General features: G+C 40.0%; 1 protein-coding gene across 7 annotated transcripts in view; it reads left to right on the forward strand.

The window, feature by feature from the left end:
* Nucleotides 1–24,320, forward strand: part of COL8A1 (collagen type VIII alpha 1 chain) — a 93,381-nt gene that overhangs the window by 52,932 nt on the left and 16,129 nt on the right. For 5 of the 7 annotated variants that reach the window (XM_075034243.1, XM_075034241.1, XM_075034244.1 and 2 more), the window contains one exon: nucleotides 5,380–5,495. The exons of the other annotated variants lie outside the window; for them this stretch is intronic. The gene's annotated coding sequence lies outside the window, so the exon portion shown is untranslated. The remainder of the gene's footprint in view (nucleotides 1–5,379; nucleotides 5,496–24,320) is intronic. 7 annotated transcript variants of the gene reach the window in all.

Raw genomic sequence — 24,320 nt, forward strand, 5'->3', positions numbered from 1 at the left:
CTAAACAGGAAGCAAGATAATGCTTCATATCCAGACTAAGTTAGCCACATGCACTGAAATAGTAAAGTACCTGTAAAAGGCAATCAGAATGATTCTTTTCACAGACATACTATACGAGATTTTTTTAGCAGCACAGAAACATGATAAAGCTAACAGGAGTACTATCTGAATGATTCTGAATTTACTATGCTGGAAAAAGGAAAAAAGGCAAGAGGATGTCATGACATCCCTCCCTTCTGTTTTTATTATCAGTCACTGGTAGAAACTTGGCACACCATTTCTGAAGCAACTGTGACAAGCCTTTTTTTTTTTTTTTTTGTGAAGGAATATAAAAATGCTTTTACCTCAGTGTTGCTTAAAATTTTGGTTATGATTCAAGCAGCTCAAATATTGAGAATAATTGCAACATTGTGTGCTGCCAGTATGTGCAGTACAAAACTTTTTGTATTTTTCTTACACTCTATTTGAAAAAAGAACATTTTGCACCTCAATAGATAGTTGTGGTTTTGGATCATAAAGCACTAAGGGTTTTGATCTGTTCTGACTCCTACCCCTTGTGTCTCATTTTTCTCATGGCTTAGAACAAAACATTAATGTGACTCATCTGTCATAAGTAATTTTCATATCCTCTACCCTCTATTTTGGTGTGTGACTAGAGGAAAGATGTAGTTATGTAAAAGTATTTGTGTATTTTGTATGAGGGAGGATGGGAATCATACGTACTTTAAGGAAAAAAAGAACATCAGGAGAAAAGAGTGAATTATAAATGAAAGCAACTTATATATATTGTAATGAAATGTAATAAATACTTTAAAACGTGCTATTTCAATTTGATATTTCTTAGCTTTAAATATCACAGTTGTCATCCCTGGAACACTGGAAAAGGAAATAATTAATAGGAAAAAAAAATAATACAGAGTTTATGGACTGGCTTGTCCAAAGTGTGTCCCAAATTTGATACTGAAACATTTACAAGGACACTAATAATGCCTGGAAAGCTGGTATTTGAAATTGCAAATGTCAGTTCCAGGATGTCAATGTTTTCTGGTACAGTTTAGGAAATCTTACGTAGCATGCTACTTTCAGAAGATCTAATTATGTGTACACATTCCTGTGACTTTTCTCCAGACCAGCCTTCTATTCCACAGTAGTTCTCTCTCACAAAAATTTTAAAAATTCACTAGAAAATAGCACAAACAATGAGTACAGCAGCGATTTTGCTACAGAGGCATTTGCAACAGTTGCCCAAAGTCCTTTTTTCTCCCTCAAACACCAGATTGAAATATTTTACTAAGTAGATCCAGTTCAATGCAAACTTCATTCCACAAAAGTAATTTGTGTTTGTGCTGAATATTGAATCAGCAGGACTTAAGTATATGCTTAAAATAGAAGTTATATTTATGTGACTGCTTAAATTAACCAGGGGTCATGCTGTTTCTGTGTTAAGAGAGAGAATATAGTGATTTTCTGCCTTTCTGCTTTTGCCTTTCTGCACTTCAATTGCAAATGCAAAATGTTTTTCACACCCAGTTAATACCTGCAGGCAGCAGAGTGGGAGGGAGGGGAGAGTGTATGCCACCTACTATATTTGAAGATTTAGTACTCAGAAAATAAATTCTCCCCTCTCCTGTCAGCTACAGCTTTGTACTCTGTAATTCTTAAAAGCAGAGCAATGAAATGAAACTTTACCAATCAGGAAATCTAATGCTCAAGTTTCCTCTTAGGAATGGTTTCTTGCATTCTCCTCTCTCTTTCATATTCACTCCTTCCCTTGCTTCTCCAGGAAGCCTTCTTGGGACTTATTTTCTCCATAACAAAAAAGACTGCCTTGTGTTGCTTCATGTTGGCCAACATTATGGCTTCAGACTTGGAACTTCTCCAAATAGTCCTAATATATATCTCAGGATCTCCACATGATTGAATAACACAGGGAAGATGGGGATTGTATCAGTATGAAATCTTTTATGACATTATTTTTTCAGGTTAAAAAAAAAATATTGCACCATTATAGGTTTTCAGTTCTGAAAGCAGTTAAGTGGAAGAATGCACATTAAGTGATCGGTCTCAGGACATGAAGAGCTCGATGATGATGATGATGATGATGATGATAATAATAACAATAACAATAATAATAATAGATTAGTTTTAAAGAGAACAACATCTCAAAGTGGCCAGGAGCTCCTCTCAGAAAAATCAGTGAGAGCCTGCTGCGTGATTTACTGAAGCCAGAATTTGGCTTTTTATTGGTTACACTGTGTGTAGCAAAATCAAACTCTCAGCACTGGCCAAGGGCATCCTTGGAGCAGGCAAGGCAGGCAGGGGTAGTGGTGGTGTTGTGGGATGGTGAAAGGCACATGAGGGGGAAAGGTGGGGACTCTGCCAGTGATGTTGTGGGGGCTTTTTGAGGACCGAGGGGACTGTGTGTGGGGAGGCTGTGAGGGGACAGGGCACTTTTTCTGCTCCTACAGTTGTCTCTTCTCCTTGCGACCACTTTTCCTTCCTTCCCGTCCTCCCCAGAGGCAGGACACCGAGAGACCTTCCCTTCACTTCTGCTATCTCCACCATCACCATCTACACATTTTTCTGTACCTTCTTGACTGTCAAGGAGGGGTTGGTCCTGGTTTGGAGGGACAGGAACTAGAGCAGGACCAGGGCAGAAAGCCAGAGAAATCATGCTGCTGTTGGAGGTAGAAAGGGCAGATGTGATTGCCGCTGCTGCTGTACTGGCACCCTCTGGTACACACTGGCACTCCTTTACCCTCTAATCCCACAAAGGCAGTAACAGCAGCATGGATGGTACAAACAGGAGGCAGGAATGAGCTGTTTGGCTGAAACACCTAATCCCTCTCTCCTTAGGCACAGGCAAAGTAGCTTGCTGTGCTTTTCAGTCTGGCAGCTCTCCATTTTGCTAAATATTCAAAGCTACTTCTAACTTTGTGACTTTCCTTCATCCACACAAGAAGCTGAACCAAAGCCCCAAACCTAAACACCTGCAAGCTGCACAGAAGTTTGTATCCAGAGCTGAACTGTGGAGCTCAGAGCCATCTCTAAAAGTGCTGAATGGGCGTAGATGTGTTCTGAATTATTGACTCATTTTCTGAAGGAGAAGGCCTGTTTGGTGGGGTAAACAATAAAAAGCTACTCTTCATAAAACTAGGAAGCAAATGGCAACAAGGTTGTGCATAATGCATTGGCAATTCTGCTCTTCAGGCTTTAGAGTCCTCTCAGAAAGATGCCAAATGCACATTTCTTTGTACAGCTCAGATGAACTGGATGAAACCAACTGCAAATAATCCACAGTACTTGGGCATTATCTCCTACCGGTTCCCCAGGTGGCAGCGCAGCTGCTAAACTGCACCACAAGATGAACGGGTCTGCTTGCAAGAGATGTAGGGGGTCAAGAGAAAATCACCACAGATTATCTACCAAAGCAAGGGCAGATCAGGGGCCAGTGCTAGATTGGTATTGCCAGAGAACTGAGCTGGCAATCATTACAGAGATTTTTTTAGAATAAATTTGACACCAGAGGCCAGAAAGCTTTGTCATCACTAATCTAATCCCTAATCTAAACCAAAGGGCCTGGAAAGCTGCCAGTTACTTTCTGTGAGGGCTCTGGGCTTTGTGAGGAAGGCACCCACCTGGCTGCCATCATGCAGCAGCTCTCAGAGCCCGTGCTGCGGCTGGGCGGGCAGCTGGAGCCACCTGAAATGGAGAAACAGATTCCAGACAGCGACCAGAAGCTGAAGGGCTGGGTGGCAGCAATGTACTCTGGAGGTACCTGGGCTGATGTTTTGAGATCTCCTTTCTGGCAGAAAATGCTCCTCTCTCTACAAGATTCAAGCTTCTTTTGTGAATATGTACTGCTTTGACCAAAATTTAATTAATTCTTTTGTCAGAAGAAAAACCTTCCAATAGCCCAGGTGTGGCATTCAGATGAAACAGGGGGTAGCAGGCACATTTCAAATGGGCTTGAAGAAATCTGAGGTAAAACAGTCAAGCTACCTGCAGGTTTCCCTTGTGAAATCAGTACTCCCTTTTGGCTCTCCTCCCCCTCCAAATGCTTCCTCCCTCTAAGGTTAGCATAGTCTCGTGGCAGCCAGGCCACCCAGGGTCCTGGGGTACACGGCACTGCTGAAGCTCAGCTGTACAGAGGTTAGGAGCCGCTACTCTTGAGTTTTCATTTTGCCCGGGCTGATAAAATGCTTAAAGTAAATGGAGAGATACCTTTGGCCGTGTTTGGCTCTCTGGAGTTAACTCTGAGCCTGGGAAACCAGTGGCTCTGGAGAGTAAAAACACAGGCAAGGAAGATCTTAGGCCAAGTATCTCAATTTTCAACCATAAAGCCAATCAGCATGTGAAGAGCATCACCCTGCTTACCAAAGAGCTGTTTTTCTAGTAACCCATGGGTTCATGCAGGATAGACACTGAGCAGCAAAGGGAGTGTGTTGTCAGCAGCTGAGGGCAGGGGCTATGCAGAGAGGTGCTGGGCCCTCCCTAGGTCTGATCCAGCAAAGCACTCAAGTATGTACTCACGCTCCAGCTGGAGCACAGGTCTCCAGAATTCACCATCCAGGACTTCATCATACTGGACCCTAAATATCCTGATGGCAGCTGAGCCCACCAAATCACAGACTCTTCCCAGTTCATGTCAGTGGGATTTGAGTTAGGCAAAGTACGTATGACTTGGTAGCAGCTGCATAAGAGTGATTAGCCTATAAAATAGATAAGCATATTTTATATTTATATAGGACATTAGCATTGCCTGTGGCTCCCCTTGTTAGCATCCTTGCATTACGAGTGCAGTCATGCTTGGGACTTTGTACGGCGGTTCCAAGCACATCATATCAATCCAAGCCTCTTGGAAACTAATGACTTTATGTTGCACATTGCATGAACAGGTTTGTATGTACATTTTCATGGGGACAACACATGGAGAAAGATACTAAGTAAAAGTTTGTCAGCTGTCCTTCAAACTGATAATTTTATACCTAATAATCTGAAAAAGCTATGCAGTGTCTCTGCAGAAGAGTGGGAGCAAGGCTCATGGCACTTTTCTTGAAATCCAAACCCATATTTTGATTTACAGCATAATTATTACAGGGTTGCCAATGAAAATACCAAACTTAGGATTTTTAGTCCATATTCAAACTGCTACATCAGTTTTCACAAGCACTGAGTAACTAAAAAGGCTACTCAAAGTGCATGAGTTGCCAGGTTTTCATCCTTCTGAACAGTAGACCTTGAATAAGAAGCCTGAATATGGAGTTAACAGACTATGTTAAGCCACTATGTTTGAAAATCTTGGCCAATATGCCTTAATATTTCTGCAAAAAAGCTAGAGTGCTCATACATTTCTTATAAGCTTTCTTTTCCCCCTAGGGACCAACTTAAAATCAACAAAGTAACAACGGGCCCAACACAATCAGGAAATCTAGGTCTCTTAAAGTGAAAAGCAAACAACCTGTCCTTCTTCTGCCCTTTCCCGAAATCTAAATGTAAGTATATCCAGCTTTGAAATCCTAAATGAGTTACAAATAATGCTAAAAACAAAGTGCAAAGGCTTAAAACTGAAGTTGTCTTAAAGCTATCACCTACACAGGATTTGATAAGTTATTAAAGTGTTTGCTATACACCAAAGCTTTTGAATTTTGAGTAGAAAAATATATGGTACATAAATTTTGGTGATCATCCTCAGCAGCATTTTTTTTCCGTAGATAATTAATCTACCCTTTCAGTCATTCTCCATTGTTTAATAGGAGAGAACATGTAATTTTGGCATTTCATGTTTGTTTAAAGAATCTTGTTTTAAATCTATTTTTATGGTCACAAAAGAATAAGGACACATTTCATTAAAAAAGAAATGTCAAAAAACATTATATCCTGGGAATAGAGTGTACCATGCTATTGATGTGCATTTGATATCCAAAATGCATGTGTACACGTGTCTGCTTCTATATGTATGCACGTGTAAAAATAAACAGCAGTAACATTCATTGGGAAATCCATGTTTAATGCAATGTTTAGTTTAGCTCAATAATGGGAAGAATATGTTAAACATCATTCTGAGCTTTAATGGAAAAGTTTCTGACAACTAGACATTAGCTCATAGTATCCAGTCATCTTATGCCTATGCCTTTTGTTTGTTATCAAGTGTGACTTTTGGAAGAAAAAATGCATTATTGCTTAACAAGCTGCATTGCAGTAGTGTCCTGCAATGTCCTGTTTTGGTTTCTAGATAGCTAATTAAGAGAATCCACCTGTTAAGAATTAATCATGTAAATTCCTCAGATTTTCTGAATGTCTTTTAAGGATGATGAGCACCACATTCGATCGTGTTTCTCTCTTGCAGAGAAAACCTACACAATTTGTCTGAAATGAAACCAGTAGAGTCACGTAAACATGACTCTACAAACACACGGCTCTAGAGCATCAGCCCTGGCAGAGACCCTGCTCTGTGAACCCACTGAACTTCTCCAGGCACCGGGGTGGACTGGCCCAGCGCCAGGGTATTAGGATCTCTGGCGGTGTCCGCCGCTGGAGCTGTCCCTGGTAACCGTTTCACCCGGCATCGGCTGCTGTGACCTGCCCTACACCGGGTGCTATAAAAGTCTAACAAGAAAAAAAAAAAAAGAAAAAAAAAAAGAAAAAGAAATCGTATAGCCCAAGGCTCCATCCCACAAAATATTAATAGAGAATAAAACACTTCCCAGCTACTATTTACATTCTCCCAGAGCATCCATAAGAAAGTTTTAGAGCCCAATCCACCTAGCAATAAAACATCCATCCAAGTGGACTTTGATAACTTGGCTGCAACGTTTCTATAGCAGTTGATGAAAAGACTGTATAAGAACACTGCTTTTTTATTAGTAATTTCTTCAAACCTTTTGATAAAGATCTTCTGGTGTTATATAATAATACAGATCACTTGAAAAAAAGTATCACGTGTTCAGTATTTTAGAGTCCTTTACCTACAGCAGGTGAAACAGTAATATAAGCTATTAAATACATTTACTAGACAGAAAAAGCAATGGTTAAGCTAAGCATTACAAATTAGCACCTGCTACTTCTCATGCATGCCAAAACTGCTTTGAGAAAAACAAACACTGTCCTCAACAATTCACAGATATCAAGGAACACAGAATTAAGGGGAAAAAAGTCTTTTAAAAGGGTTGAAAGTTCTGGAAAATATTTTTTCCTTTTTTTTTTTTTTAATCTATTCCAGTGAATAGAGAAGAATTTCAGCAAAACATTCAGATCTGGATAGAAATATCCTTCAAATTAAAAGGAAACAAAGCCCTTTATCTGTAGCAAGAATACAGAAAATTTTTAGACTTGAGCATCGACTGGCAGATAGACTTGAAAGGCATTTGGGTCCAATAGAAGTCCTGAGCTGTTACCAAAATCAACAGTCTAATTGTCTCATCTGAAACTGGGGCTTAGCTTTTGGGCTTCCTGTAACTAAATCTTGCCACAAACAGCTCTGCTAAGTTTTTCCTCTAATAAAATAAAATACAGCAAAATTAAGATAAATACAAGAGACAATGAAGATAAGTACATAGTTCCCAACATAAGGCAGGGAGCAGATGTTAGAGAAAACTCGTGAAGATATCAAAATAGTACTTGTCAGTTCTAAATGGTTGATGTGACAGTTCTTTAAAAATAAACAATCAAACATCTGAAAGTAATTGCTAGACTGAGGGATTTAAGTTTATTTTATTTAAGCAATAAGGTATTTTAAAAATGTACTTAGAATGTCTAGCTTGCTTCAAATTGCTTTGGTTTTCTACACAGTGTCATGGTAGCCACTACCCACCCAAATGTGGTATTTGAATAATATTTTTAAATTGAAAAACAACAATTGAAATGAAGAAAGTGAACCTATTCACAAAGGTTACCAAAATGCACAGTTTAACTTCAGACACTTTCTAATCTGATCAGGAAGCAGAATGCAAAAAATGTATTGTGCTGAATTCAGAGGCACTGAGTCAGGTGATAAAGTTATATAATTTTGTGTGGGTTTACTAAGGTCATATCTCAAAATCAAAAGAAAACCTAAGCAACTGAAAGTAATGTTTCAGTTTATAGAGCTCAATATTCTTTCTGTCTATCCTTTTTCCTGTTGAACTGCCTTTTATGCCTCAGTGTATAAACTTCTTGAACATAGTCGTCTTCTCTGTCCTCAGTTCCCTCCTTATTTTCTCGTGCTTTATGTTCCTTCATTCAATCCCTGCTTATCCTTTAATAAGGATTAGTTTGCTGGTCTGCCTTTTCCCTGTCTGACTTGGGGAGCTGGAAGTACTGGATGCTTTTTAGTGGAACTTAAACCTCAAATTACTCATGTGTTTATGGAAATGTTACCTTACATTTCCAGGACCATTGATTTTAAACAGGAGTCAGTTGCTGGACTCCTTTAGTCACTCATGAAAACCTAGCTTCAGATTCCTCTCAGCAGCTCTGGATGGGAGGAAATTAAAGGGGAATTACAAAAGAAAAATCCTTTCCAAACATAGCAGTGTTATTCAATAGCTTAGAAATTTACTTCTCTTTTCCTGTTGGTGAATGTGGTTTCTTTAACTAATCCAAGCATTATTGTGAATAAACCCAATGGTTGCTTTTGTCTGTGTTTTGAAGAAGAGGGGCTTGTTTAGGGCTTTAGTAGTGATAATTGACACATAAAGCTCTAGTACAGAAGAACACAGAAAAAGAACGAGATGAACTTGCCTCCACAAATCATTAGAACTGGGGATATTCCACGGGTACCTCCTGCTTGCTGCTAGTAACCATGATGACAAGCTTACAATCCCAGGTTGTGCAAAGCGGAGACCTGAAGGACCTGGTGCACATTAAATTCTCTGCTTCTCTAGTTCCTTGCTCCCCATACAACCTCACATATGCACACATGTACACATTTACTTCTGGTCTTTGGCGACAAGTTCATTCGTAGTACTTTGACTGGTGACACGTAGTGATTGCCCCTTTGCAAAGTGAGGAGAAGCAGCTAACTCAAAATTGCTCAGGCTGAAAAGAAACTTCAAGCCAGTAGGCAGATTTTTATACTGGAAGTTCATGGAAGACTAGAGCCACGTGCCTGTCTGATTTGGGAAACAGTTGTACCAAACAGTAAGTCTTTTTATGGATTTTGCATTAAGCATAAATCCTCCTGTTTATGTGCTGAAGCGTACGGTTTATTAACAGATAGCTCATTAACAGCAACATACAGAGCATATAGCTGCAGTCATCACTTTGCAAATGTTTTTCACACATTTTCCATAGCTTCCACATTCAGGGAAAAGTAGCACTAAATGAACAGTCTTCTTTCAAAAGCCTCATTGACATAATTTATCAATGTAATGATTCCTTGTGAACTCACTGAGGTTCTTTAGGAAACACTGATGTATTTTATGTGTAGGAATCTCTCTGGAAATGTTGCCTTTTAAGACCATTTTCTAGACCCTAAAGAGCTCAGACACAGAACTCTACCACAGAATGAAATTAAATTTGAAATACAGTCAGAAGAATTACCCAGCTAATAATGATAGTTCAGCTAAAATATTTGTTATATAATTCAACCTTCTATTTAGTTTCAAAGGAGTTCAATGTAGTTGTTGGGTTTATTTAAGTAACAGGTTAAGGATATCCTTTTTCAATTGCAAAAGTTATGCAAATATTGTCAAATATTACAGTTCATAGTAGTATTGCACAGGAAAAATTTCACAGAATCGCAGAATGGCTGAGGTTGGCAGGCACCTCTGGAGGTTATCTTGTCCAACCCGCCTGTTCAAGCAGTGACACCTAGACCAGTTGCCCAGGACCAAGTCCAAATGGCTTTTCAATTATCTCCAAGGATGTAGACTCCACAACCTCCCTGGGCAACCCATGCCAGTGCTCAGTCACCCTCACTTTCCTACTCACTCTACTCACTCTCACAACTTCTACTTTATACATCTGAAATTTCCCCTGTACTTGTTCACTGCAGCAGTCTAGCTCATGATATACAAAGAGTGGATGAATGTTGGAGCACGATGCTGAAATCAAGGATATTTTAGTTGAAAAGCTGACGCAGTAGTTTACTGAGTGCATTTTTGGACCATTTACTCTGTAGTCACCTGTGTATTCCTGGTGTAAGTGGGAGATGGTGTAAATGGGGTCAGCTATGTAGCAGCATGGTGTCAGTGCACAATGTGGGAATGTGAGCCATGCCAGCTGATGGCAAAGCTAAGTCTTTCTGTAGAATACTTGCTTTGGGTGCAAACAGCATATTTCATGCTACTTTGCTTGCATTACAACTATTTTTAAGCAATCCACACCATGGAGACTTAGTATTTTGAACCTGCAAAAGGTCTGGAATGTGCTCAGGCCCCCCCTCCTATGCAGTGTTTGTGAAGCTGTCCCTCGATACATGACAAACTGGAAAGGCAAAGAAAAGGCAACAGCATGGAGCCTGTGCTGACAGTATAAATAGAAATTTGAGTTTAGCAGACAAAGTTCACGGTTTGCAGTGAAAGGTCATAAGGATTTCAAGCATTTTTGGTATTTTGTCTCTGCTGTCTGCACAGTATCAAGCAAATAAAAAAACCCTGATAGACAGCTTCCAATTCTGTATACTTGGCATCCCTGCTCAGCCTGAAGGGACACGGGAAGCTCTGTGTTTGGCATTCTATGATTATTTGAGGACACGCCATCCTGACAAAGCTTTAACACTTACTCAGCCCCAACTTGCCTGGTATTTTTTCATGTGACCTTTGATAAGCTAAAAGGCTTACTGAGCTTCAGTTAAGCCAAGTGGCCTGCAGTTTTCTTGCTGAAAATGCACTAGCAAATTTAGCGTGATGAGGAAGAGTCCTAAAATATTAACTCTCAACAGGTTATGTTCCCCTTTTCCCAAGCAATGTATAGTCACATTAAAATATCAAATTCTTTTATGAGAAATCTTCTGCAGTCTGTAGTTGAACCAAAGGAGACTAGGAGGAGTCTGATTTTTTATTATAATTTTTGCCTGCAGTGAGTTCATTCCCTCCTCTGGATATTATTGTATCTCCTTTAGGAAAGGTTTAGCTCTGGCTTGTGAAACACTGACAATGACATTTTTATTTCCTGGACTCAACTAAATTTAAACCAAGTGGAGACTGTTTTCCTGGAGGTGTGTAACCTCAGAAATCCAAAGAAGAGTTTTATTATCTATGTACCTAAGAAGTGAGTGCAATCACTGCTTTTTGTGAAATCACTACTGCCAGTATTCAGGCCTGTACTGCTGAAGCAACAAACGAGAAAAAAACCTTCTGTATTAACCTTGTCTTTGGGTGCATCTCTCCTGGGCTCGGAATATTCAGAGATATCTTAGGAGTGTGAATGGGATTAAATAGTAAAAATAGAACAGTAAATGAGCTGGTATTGGCTAATTTTTTTGCAAAGTGCATTCTTTTAATCTTCCAAATGCGCGTTTTCTTTATGTTCCTAGCTTTGCAACCCCTGGTGTAGCTCATCATCATCATACATTAGGAGTTTGTTGTGCATACTATGACTGCCAAACACTCAAGCCCATGTTGTGCCTATGGGTGCTGAGAGGTGCCTGGTTGGGTTTTCCTTGTAACTCTCACTGGCATGCCTGACAATGTCATGAGGGATCTATTTCCAATTTTAGATGCTTGGATACTTTGCACACTTTGTCCTTCAAGCTCAGGCAGAATACCTCTTCCAGCTGCTGTGCAACATATTCCTTCATACCCTTCTTGAGACAGATATTTTTGTATCTTGAGATACAAAACATATTTTGTTGTTGGGTCCCTTCATCAAATATTCTTTACTGTACCTGAAACCTGATGTCCATTCTACCTGTCTTAAAAGTATAGTAGTTACTTGCTCAAACATTCAGTGGTTGTGAAGACCTGAAGATAGAAGGTCTCTCCAGACAATCCTCCTTTGACTTCCTTCTTCTTTTAATTTCCTCTCCCTGCTCACTTCTCACCTAGATACGGATGATTTTGCTCTGAGGCTTAGTAGTGCTGAGGGGAGCAGAACAGATGCCTGAATGTACAGGTTACCTCCTCCTACCATGGTCAGGTGTGGAATACAAACACATTCCACATGCCATTAAACCTAGCCAGGAATTAATATGATCCCTAAATGGGAGGTATAACTGTAGACACACTCAAAATTAATTCCCTTTCTTCCCTAAATATAGAAAGAATAAGATCAAAAGGCTGGTACTCACTGGTTTCTACCCACCAGCAGAAAAACTGCAGCTTTTGATGTACACAGAGCAAAGCACATTCCAACATGATATACTTCTAGGATAGCTAGAAAACAAAGTCCCTTGCCTTCTGACAAACAAGAGATAGGGTTTGAAAAACTAAACACAGACTAAAAGACAGGAAGCCAGAAAGGACTAAAAGGAAAGGTATTTGTTAATGCTCAGCTTATATCATATTTGCCCTGGCCAATACCAGGAGCATGTTGTTCATAATGAGCTGTCTGTAGGTGACTGAAGTAACTGGGAGAAGAGAGGACCCTCCTCATTCAAAGACACAGGTGAACACTGTGTCTTAAGATCTTATCTTTATAATTTATCATGACATGATAGCGCTGACTCCAACACGGGCCGTAGAACCTATATAAAGGACAATTATGTGAACATGTTTTTGTTATTTTCCTAGTTTTTTTTAAAAGATGCAAGCGGAGTGTTAGGCCTGTGTCTGTGCTTGAGTGGATGGCTCACGCCACCTACGGGGCAGCTTGAGTAGCGAGACGTGTCTGCTCTCAAGAACTGCCCGTGAAAACCCACTACGGTTTCCATACTGATCAAAAATTGCTCCAACAGACATTTGAATTGGCTGTAGTACCTGTCAGGATTTAAATATATATGCATCGATAAGAAACATTTGATCTTCAGATGCACTGCTACAACATTTGACATTCAGTGTGCTTGATTTTATAAATACACTAACAATCCATTTTTTATCCTGGTTACAAAATAGGATTGTCCTGGTTTCAGCTGGGATAGAGTTAACTGTCTTCCTAGTAGCTGGTACAGTGCTATGTTTTGAGTTCAGTATGTGAAGAATGTTGATAACACACTGATGTTTTCAGTTGTTGCTCAGTAGTGTTTAGACTATAGTCAAGGATTTTTCAGCTTCTCATGCCCAGCCAGGGCACCTGACCCAAACTGGCCAACAGTCTATTCCATACCATGTGACGTCCCATCTAGTTTAGGAACTGGGAAGGGGGGGGGGGGGGGGGGGGGGCAGGGATTCGCCGCTCGGGGACTGGCTGGGTGTTGGTTGGCGGGTGGTGAGCAATTGCCCTGCGCATCATTTGTACATTTCAATCCTTTTATTACTACTGTTGTCATTTTATTAGTGTTATCATTATCATTATTAGTTTCTTCTTTTCTGTTCTATTAAACCGTTCTTATCTCAACCCAGGAGTTTTACTTCTTTTCCCGATTTTCTCCCCCATCCCACTGGATGGGGGGGGAGTAAGTGAGTGGCTGCGTGGTGCTTAGTTGCTGGCTGGGGTTAAACCACGACAGGATACACAAACATCTAATTCTCTTTTGATTATTGCCACAAATTAGTTAAGGTGACTATATTTGGAATTAGAAAAATTATACAAGATGGGGTTTAAATGTCAAGCCCATTTTGTCTACTAAAGACTGCAGTAGGGAATCTAATAAAACTCCAAACAAAGCTACAATTGCTCGTACGAGCTGACTATCCCTGAACTGCCTGACACAGTGCTTGCATTAAGCCTAGATGAATACCAGTGTGTGGCTTTCATGCTAAAGAGAAAAACATCTTAGGTTATAGCTGTAGAAATAGTACCTTTTCCTTAGGAATAACCTTTCCTTTATACAACCATGCAAGTACCAGCCCTTCCACTGCCTTTGGAGGCTCATTTTGATCACCCACTTCAGCTCTTTTTTCACTCATTAGCACTACTTAGTCATTAAGTCATAACAGGCGAGCTCCAAAAGCAGGGTACAGCCTGAGCAGCTGAGCCTGAAGGTGGGGGCCACTGATGGTGGTAGGAGTACTTCTCGCAGCCCCGCAGCAGCAAAGGGCTAACCCACAGGGGCTGGGGCAGCCCCTGGGACAGCAGGCCCCAGGCTGCCTTGCTCTGCCACCCTGGGAGAGGGTGGAGGTGAAGGAGCCAGCAACTGGATGGATGAAGACACAAGGACTGCAGCATCCCTTCCCCACCCAGCTGGAGCACTGGAAACAGCCTGTGGCAGAAGACCAGTGCATGCAAAAGACATGGCCTCCCCATGCATTTTACCCAAATCATGCCCTGTTTTGTTTTCTTTCTTCCTTCAGCGAACTGGGCTGCTTACAGCATGACAAGGACTTACATGATTAAAACCGAAGTTAAAACAAACAATTACTCCAGACCTTATTAAGCTCCTTTCTCTTTTTAGTGGACTAATCCGCACCAGGCTAGTGCAATTTTCAGTCAGTGCTTCTTTACCCTCTTCACCAACTTCTCCCCAAGACTTTTACAGTCTCACTGAATGCCGTGTTGGAAAGTTGGCAATAAGGAAGGCACCTCCACTGTTTCTCAGGAGATGGACTAGCTACAAACAAGAAGCAGTTGTTGTTTCTGCTCAGCCGTGTTATCCCAATTTTAGACAGGGACAATGCCATCGATACAAAGGATTATTCTTTTAAATTGCACTACTCAGAAATAAGTATCAGGGTTTAAAACTTTATTCCTCTCTCACAATGTGTAGGGTTGTTGTAAAGTTTCCTTCCATTAAGACCCATTTCTTCTTATAGATTTTAGTTTTGTTTTGTTTTGAGTGAAGCACACATTTTTCTAGGACTGAAGCATTTCTGGAAAAGACTCTGAAAAAGATTGCTCTGGTGGTTTTAAAACTGGAGTGAAACAGGTACCTTACAGAAGCAAGCTAATTTCAGGTGGCTCCAAAACATACAATATAGTGATCTAATCCAGGATAAATGATAATGTCAAGACAAAGAAATGTGTCCTTTTAATTGTAATGTACTATTTCATCTCTTAATGGCATCATAGACTGTGAAGGTAAATGTTCTTGAAAACTGTTGTAATTAAAGGCATAGGGAGGATGCTTGTCTGGGGGTTAAAACAGAGTTAATGAATTGCATTTGCAAAGACCAAGCAATGAATTCAGAAGCAGCAATAGCATGTAGAATTTAAGTAATAGGATTTCAGAAAAACTGGGGATAGCACCTACTATTAGCTGTAACTACAGTTCTAATTTGCATGGATGAAGTAGAATGAAAAATGTGAATAATTGCTTTAGACACTATGACATATACAAAAGCAAGGCCAGAAAAAAAGAGCAGGCAAAATATAGCACCTAGCATGAAAAAAAAAAAAAGCAGCTCCAGTCCTGGGGTCCCCAGAGACAAATCCATCTGATTTTGCTTAAGCAAACAAGGGGGGGGGGAGAGTCCTGTTTTAATTTCTTTTTTGGCCTACACTATATTGTTTATCTTGAGTGCTCATCTTCTTGACAAATATCTTTTCAGGAAACTATTCTTTTGGGTCTCATAGCCCTGAAGAGAACCTGAATAAAGTGTCTGCTCATCAAGACTGACTTGTGATCTCTGTGTGGCTTTATTTAAAGTTAGAGGTTCAGAGACACCTGTAAACAGTTAACTGCAGAGACTGGAGACTGTGAGAAACAATGTAGTACATGAAAGGACTTACTGCCACCAAAAGTTTCTTCTCTCTGCAAATTAGCGTGTTACACATTCAGGAGTATGAGAAAGATAAGAGAAGACTGATGACTTAGTATAGCCCTCATTAAAATGCTCGACATACTTCTTGCAGCATCACTCAGAGCTAAGTAAGGAGTTTCGAACCCATTTTGGAAATGAGGAACTGAAGGAGATTGGCAAAGCACGGCAATACCTATACAGCAGTCCCAGAAGCATCTGCAATGTTTTGCAGAGGTATCAAAGATTTAATTTTAAACTAGGTAGCATGGGTACCACTAGGCAGTCAGGCTGCATTGTCTTGATGCTCACCACAGGCTGGCTTGCCAAGTTATTTCTATTCCTGCACAGTAGACCCCATCTGGACTCCTGAACTCCAGGTGTGTCCTAAATGAGATGTGTGAGCTGAGGGACCTTAAGACACTACAAGAAACGCTATTGCCTGTTGGTTTGCTTCTCTTCATTGCTCCTTTCCTTCACCGATACAAACTGTAATGCTCAAGGTGGAAGAAATTTGTGAGCGGGGATTAGAACATGCTAAAAAGTAGGAGGTGGGGAGTGACAGCAAGCAATACATACACATGCAGAGAGGGAATAGGGGCTGGTGGATCAGGCCTGCCTTTTCCATAGGAACAAAAAAAATGGTGCTGTAAGTAACTTGCCCAGGGTCACAGAGGTAGTTTTGAACAACCTTACATACATCCTTAAAAATCTCTATTTCTTTTAAAACTTGAGCCTGCTGCTTGAGTGATGGTGTCCGGATGTACTGGATCAAGACTCACCACCAGAATTCTGCCACCCCCTACTGTAGTCCCGTGATGTGAGTAAGCAGGCAGGATTCAACTCCGACATAGGAGTTCTCCTCAGAGCCAGGGCCAATCCATTATTTAACTCGGCAATACCAGACAGTTTATAATCTGCCTTCAGTCTTTTTCAGATTCTAGCATGTCTAAGTCTATCATTAGGAATTCATTGGGAAAAAGTATAAGCCAGATATTTCCTTAGTTCTCTAGGGGCAGCGTGTCCTCATAGGAGGCAGAAACAGTATTTCACAATTATCATTTTCTAACCCCCTGCCCTCCAGCACTGTAGGAAAGAAAGAATATCTTATGAGAACAGTAAACATTCAGCATGTGCCTGTTTCACCATTCTGATTCAGAGCATCAGCCCCACATTCAGAGATAGCAACTGTGGGAGTCTGTGTTATATCTGCAGTAAAAAATGTTGGCTTTTCTGGATCTGGACACTGCCACCTCAGCTCATTTCTAATGCGTGTGCTTTGGCAGCACACAGCTGAGCAAGGCCATAGATGTGCATTTTAAAATGTGGTAACCTTCAAATGGTGTTTTTTCTTGAGAATCATCTATATTATAATTACAAGGAAAAAAAATGGCACCGCTGCTTTTCTTTACAAAACAATTCAATTCAGGATTATTACTTTTGGTCAGTGAGGTTATCATCACCAAGAGTGAACAAGACTGAACAATGAGTAAGTTTAAAGTGTCTTTGTAATGAGTTTAACACATTTGGAAGCCCTGGGTCCTCCCATGCTTTTTTTTTTGCACCCATTTTCTGTGGTTGGACAAAGATCAAACATAATAGTGTGTATAGCCAGCACACAATATACGTGGTCACTTTGGTTAAAATATAAAAAATTCTAAGATCTAACTTGTCCATGTCATGTTATTTGGCAAAACTAATGATATAATTAAACGGGTTCAAATATCAAAAACATATGTATCTGCTTACATTTATACTTTTTTTTTTCCATTTACAAAATAATGCTTTTGTTAGAGAATAAAATTCAATGAGCTTCATATGTACTGGTGGAGTTCTGCAACTCAATTATTTCTTCATCACAATGGCAAGAGAAACTCCAGCACACAAATAATCTAGAAGACTTATAGGCCTGATTGCAGCACTGACACTTGGCCTACAGAGCTCCCTAGCAGACCAAAGAGAAGTAGTCTTTTCCACAGGTATGAAGCGGGTTGGCTGATAGCATCAGCTAAGCCATTGTGAAGGATATGAGCAGAACATTTACAGCCCTACTTCTAGCTAAACTAAGAAATCTTTGAAGTATGATATGTTCATTTCATTAGTGTTTAAAGCAAACTTCTGCAGGAAATGGGATTCACATACATGTTTTCTTGGGAGTTCCTTGTAAAACAGTAGTCAAGTCTGAACATAGGTACGTATTTTGAATTTGATAGGTTTACTTTACAGGTTCTTCCTTCATTCTCCTACTGCCTGTAAAACTCTACATCAACAGACACATCCAAAGTCTGCTTTCATTTAATTAAATGGGATCCTTGTCCCCAGTTAAAAAAGAAAAGATATCAGATATATGAAATAATGTCTGTTCTCATGACATCTCCAGCCCAATTTCCAGGAAGAATTTGGGATAGTTTTGAGTAGATGAAAAGAATGATAAGAAAAACTTCTCCTTCAAAAAAATTAAAGGAAAGCAACACTCCCACTTATCTTCCAACTCTTCCATCTTTAGAAATTTTCCTTTTAGCTCAGAGGGGCTAGGCAAGTAAAGCTGTTCATCTGTGACATCCCATTAAATGTCATAATTAGCAAAATAAGATGCAGTAAAATGGACTCAAATAACAATCACTGCTGTCCACTTCAAACCAGATACATTTAACCACTGTGATCATTTCTACAGCAGAATAATACCAATATCAATAAACTGAGCATGTGAAAATGTTAGGACTCAGTGATATTGGTTATTCTGCTTATACATAGGAATTACCTCCACTGCAGTCAAAATGTTACTATAACCGAGGACAGTATCTGGGCCAGTAGTGGATACCTGTTTACTTAGCTACACAATAGTAGACCAGGGTTTGGGTATTTTTAAGCTAATACAAACCAGACCGATTCTAATTTTACTGCCTGAAAATGGGAATTTCATAGATCTAAAGTGACATTTGTTCCTTGCCAAAATATTTTGCACTGGCACTTACAGTTTTTCCTACTGCCAAGAACTGAATAAAACTCAGCCAAATTCTTCAGTTCTTAATTGAGCAAAATTCTCATTGTAGTTTTGCTTGATTAAGAAAAACAGGCCATAGTCTGCTACATGGATAACTGTCTGGGTATATATAGGTTGAGATCCATTTAAAAATATTTAGGAAACTTTATACAGCTTACAGTTCTCAATCAAAATTAAGGGGGTTATCTATATATGTCAAATTGCCTGTCTGCACAAGTGACCAGTTCCCCGACTGTTGAACTTCACATGCTTCTAATGTTGCTAATTGTCACATGGAAGTAATTAATTGAGTCACTTGAGAAAAATCTGTTCCAGATCATGTAGGGTTTTTCTTTACAATTGTGGAGGCCTGAATTACTGAACTCTAGGAAATATTATTTTTTTTTTTTTTTTTTTTTTACTTTAAAAAATAGATATTTACCAGTGTAATTGATGCATGGGAACTGATAGGGCACAAGTTTCTCAAAGTTACAGTCACTACTGCATATAGTTTTCCTTCATGACTGTTCAGATTTCTGCACTTTATCTGTGTCATAGATGCTCCCAAGGAGAACTACTAGACTTTCATAGTCAAGAGGATTCATAAAATATTAAACTTCAGCAGTCATTTTTAGCCTGAGGCAGCCAAGGGAAAACTAGCCAGTAAAATTCTTCAACAATATTGTGTTAATAATTTTGCATTTCCAAATGAAAAATAAGTAGGTTTGCCTTCTTTTCTGTAAGAGTTATCACTACATTATGAATGTCACACCAGTGTTGTATGGTCACAATATACAGCTGACTGCAAGTGGAGGAAAACACAGATCTCTCCCCTTCCTCTAGATGATTTGTCATGGCTTAGTCCTTTGAAGACAAGTTCATTTCAGGTGTCACATTTCATCAAGGTGAGGACTTCATTCCAAACCAAAGACATAACAGCTTGTAATCATTATTACAATATCAAATGAAGTACATAATTTTCAACTGATCACTGTTAAGAGACTCCGCATCATTTGGGGAATAAATAGAAGTACAAGAGAGGATGAAACAAGGTATAGCTATTAGTCATAAAGAGAAGAGAGATAAAATAAGAAGGAATTGAGGAAGAGGAGAGTCATAGGTAGAATTTAACAGCAGTTCTCAAAGCTGATTTATGAGATTTGTACACACATTAGGAGATAATCCAGTCTAGAGCCTAAACAGGCAAAAGAAACAAAACTGCCAAAAAATGAAAGATACTGAGGTTTTTTTTAATTTCTCAGGAATTTTGATTATCGGTGCTGCTTTTAGGTTGAAAAGAAGAAAAAGAGGAGGGTGATATTTTTTTTTCTATAGATACTATTTGAAACTAATCCATCCAAATCTGCATTTAAAAGCAATGGCACTGTAATGTGGCAGTAGTTTGTACATTTTGCCCACTATGTCTTAAAAGAAGAGATGAAAACTGTCCATAAGTTTGCCTTACTTCCCCTCTCTGAAATGTTACTTTCAAAAACCTGTAATGAAAATAGTATCTAAAAGAGGAGCAAACATGGATGCCATACAATCCCACAGATTATAAAAGCTCTTAGATTTTTGTCCAGTACAGTCACTCCTGATTTATTATTAAAGCTTAAATCAGTGAAGATGGAAGAAATTGGATTACCCCTCAATTCCAAGCAGAGAGCTGCTAAATCTCTGGTATCTCAGTTAAATCTTTCACATGTTCCCCTCTGTTCATAACCCAGGTTTCCTGCAGGCGCTTCGTCCTTTGCCTGCCGTGAAGCTGCTGTGCTCTGGGGTCCCGTCAGCCAGCAGTGTGAAATAGTTATGCCACCACAAGCTACTCATATAGATGCAGTAATACCAGCAAAGCTGACTTGGGAGGTTTTGATTTCTTTATTTTAATTCTTACTGATTGTTTCATTTGTGTGCATATGCTTATGTGTGCTTGTATGGGCAGGGCTTACTACCCCAGCACATTGCTCAGAGTTGCTGGTATGGCTGCTTCTCAGCTAGAAGCACTTTGCTATTTAGTATTCCTTTAGCACTAAACTGTTCCTACTCTAAATATAGCCTAAATTGCACCCAGCATCCAGTACTGGCACTTGCCAAAGTATCCCTCAGAGTTTTTGGAGCTCACAAAGCTGCAAACACATCTTTTGGAAATATTAGTCCCTGCATGACTTTACTAGCCCAACTTGCAAGTACAGTCCTTTAAGGAGATCATTCCCGCAGGATCTAATCAGCCTTGTTATTTAATTTATTGAGAATTTTGCAACAATTTTCAGGAAATACAGCTCTAGACCTAAAAAAAACTTCTCAAACTCTGAGCCTGTAGGCTATAATTATGTAATCCAGATTATCTCTTTCCTTAGCATGGTTAAACAAGCCTTCCACAGAGCACATTAGAAGTATTTCTATTAAGAATACGTGATTTCCACTAACATCTGAAAATCTGAGCAGGTTTCTTGACCTAACACAAAATTAACTTAGAATTAATGTAGGTGCCCCATCTCACAGTCAAACAAAACAAACAAACAAAAGAATATCATTGTAAGCATTGCAGATAGCCATTCTGCTGTTTGGAGAAACTAGACTCCTTTTTCCTTGCTAGAGGGGTACCTGCCTACTGGATTTATTTTGTATTTGGTTAAGCCATGGCCCATAGGTAGCCATGAACCTTTGGTTCTGATGTTCAGCAGTAAGAATTTGGTGGACAAAGTTTGTGGGGAAGAATATGATTTCATTTAAGTGCATTGACTTGTCTAATGCCAGATTATGTAGTTAGTCATTGTTGTCTTAACCCCATCATCCCGGGAATAGCTAGAACATGCCTTAACTACTCCTTTGCATAGATACGAGAAGAATTTTTAAAAATACGTATCTGCTTCAAGAAAATCCAGATTTTGAAACAAAAAAGGAGGGCTGGGCAGGGAAAACAGAGGCCTTAGTTGATTGACAATGTAGGATATAGAACCTTTCTGATCCTAACCCATGAGGGGATGTTTGCATCTGGCCCCATAATGGGGTCTCCATGCCTGAACTAGATGCCTAGACTCCCCATGCATGTGTGTAAGGGGAGTTAAGTGCCTCGGAGGGGGATTCACAAAAGCCACTGTTTGGGAAGCTGCCTAAGCCAGCCGAATAGGAAAAGCTGAAGAGTGCAGTTCATCCTAAATCCTAGCTCTCTCCTTGGTTTAAGTGCCTTCTGGTGAATGAAGTACACAGCCCAAGTCCCTCCACTCTGAGCTCATAGCTCACAATCCTCTTCTGAAGGCAGGTGCCAAATTTTTCTTTTAAACTCTGAGCAGCCCTCAGCAGCTCAAGCACACTCTTACTCAGGCTGTAGAAGACGGGCCTATAATCCCTTCCTTTAGCAAAGGGCACCGAAGTGCACATTTCCTACCTCCTAGGCATGCCCCAGCCAGCACGCTACAGGCATCAGCTCCCAGGAGGTGGGTGAGAGCTGGCACAGGTCACAGCAGAGCCAGGGAGGCCTGGGGAGGAGGAAAGCCACAAGAGACTTTGTTGGAAAGCTTGGGAGGCATCAGCAGGCAAAGGAAGCCTCAGGTCCACGCTCTGCACTAAGGAAGGTTTGTGCACTGGGACCAAGCAGCCCTTGAGGAGGACTTCAGTGGCCTGCCAGCTCAGGCAACAGCTAATCAGTCCCTGATCAGGGACTTGGATTTCAATTATGGACTGAAGTGCTTTAATTTCCCCCTCTAATCCTATTTTCTCATGTGATTCCAGCCCCAGCTCTGCCTCATAGTGCTGCAGGCAGCTGAAGGGAGACTGGTGTCCCCCTTTGATCCAGTTTAGCAGCTGGGTAGCAACAGGTTTATCAGCCTATCCCCCCTGGCATAGTCCTTCATACCGCCCGCAGTACTGATGAAGTGCAAGTGCCAGCTCCCGCTGCAGACCTTTTATAACAGTTAGACAGGAGAGCTGAGCACTGACCAGCTTTATAGCCTGTATATTTGTTAGTCTCACAGTTACCAGTGATCATGGGTCCAAATGGCTGCGCTGAACATTTCGTATTGCTTCTCTTGGAGTAGCATTGAGAGACTTGAATGAGCGATAGTATTTGCTCTTCAGTACTTGGCTTTGCTCTCCTTTGGCCTTGGTTGGGTTATTCCAAGGTGACAGATATGGTAATTTCAAGTCCTTTAAACTATAGCACATTGGATTGCATATAGGAAATTAATTTTGCCTCATGGCATCTTTGGAGTTTAAATGACTATATATTTTCATGGATCCAGGATAAGTGTGTGTGAGTGGGATAGGGGGGTACTTGTGTGTGTGTGTGTGTTTGTGTTTCAGAAGTATTCTTTTTCTTTATTGTGCTTTTGAGAGACGTGGCAAACATTTCCTACAAGTATTCACTGAATCAAACCTGCGGGGAGTAGTTTCACAACTCAGGTTGAAAGTTTTTTTGGTGGTGTCATGCTACCTTTATTTCTGCACTTGTAGAGTGGGAAGAGAGTGGCATCTGTGTAGGCCTGTACATGTTACACTTGTTAACAAGTAACAATGATTTCAATCTTTGTCTCTCTGCCCATTGATTAGTCAAGCGGTTATGTGTTGAAGTAGACTTGAGTAAGAAGCATTTCTTCCCTACTGCACAGGAGGAAAAGGCAGAAGGTCTTTATGGGCAGATCTGTCTGTCATGACACAGGGATGTATGTGTGCAGTTCAGCCATGGTGGCAGTGTAGAGGAGTACACTAGAGTTTTTGGTGGTGATTGCAGCCAAGTGCCAGATTATAGAGAGATGTACATTGGTACATCTACTGGCAACCATCTAGCAACTTCCAACTTCATGTTTGCCCATAGATATGAGCCAGAGAACAAAGGGTCTTTTATAAAAATTAAAAGCCCAGTTATTAAACCTTTTTAACCAAATGAGTGTTTAGTTTTGGTTATTGTCATCTTAGTCTTTATCAAGAAAAGTAGCATAAAAAATAAAATCTATCCATTTAGGAAATAGGATCGTGAGATAATATCTGCTTGATTTTTGTGAACAGAACAGTGTCAGGTCATGCCTAAGATCAGCACATCCTAACAAATATGATGATATCTGCAATATTTTATAATAAAATAGGAAAATAACTGTTGCTAAATAATTTTAAAACATCCTCCTGATTTCCGTCTGGGTGGAGTAGTCTAGTATGTTTAAACTTTTAAGGCAAGATCATTTCTTCCACTGTTTGAGCAAAGGTAGGAAAAGTATGCAAAGGGCAGAAATCTTTTTAGTGGCAAATAACCTCCAATAAAAATTGTCTGAGAGACAGGAGGTTTCTTCAAGAAAAATATTTTACAGACATTTGTTATTTTTTTCATATCTCCCTTGGACTGGGACTTCGGGGTTCTGAGGAGCTGCAAAGTTAGAACACAGCAAATAAAAATAAAGGAGAGAGAAGCTGTGCTCTCTCTCAACAGGCTCATCAGAGCACAGTGAACAGAAATACTGTAAGTGGTAACTATCTATCTCTGAAATAGAGCCTCCAAAGCCTTTTGCTTTTATTTAAAAAAAAAAAAAAGTCATGAAACAGCATAAGGGCAAGAGCCAAGAAAACACATTCTGTACACCATCAAAGTGAGAAAAGGAACAGAAATGCTATGCTGTGCCAGTTTCAGAAAGAGGCAATCAAGCAGATTTTAT

Source organism: Buteo buteo, chromosome 8 (genome assembly GCF_964188355.1).
Source record: "Buteo buteo chromosome 8, bButBut1.hap1.1, whole genome shotgun sequence".
NCBI lineage: Eukaryota > Metazoa > Chordata > Aves > Accipitriformes > Accipitridae > Buteo > Buteo buteo.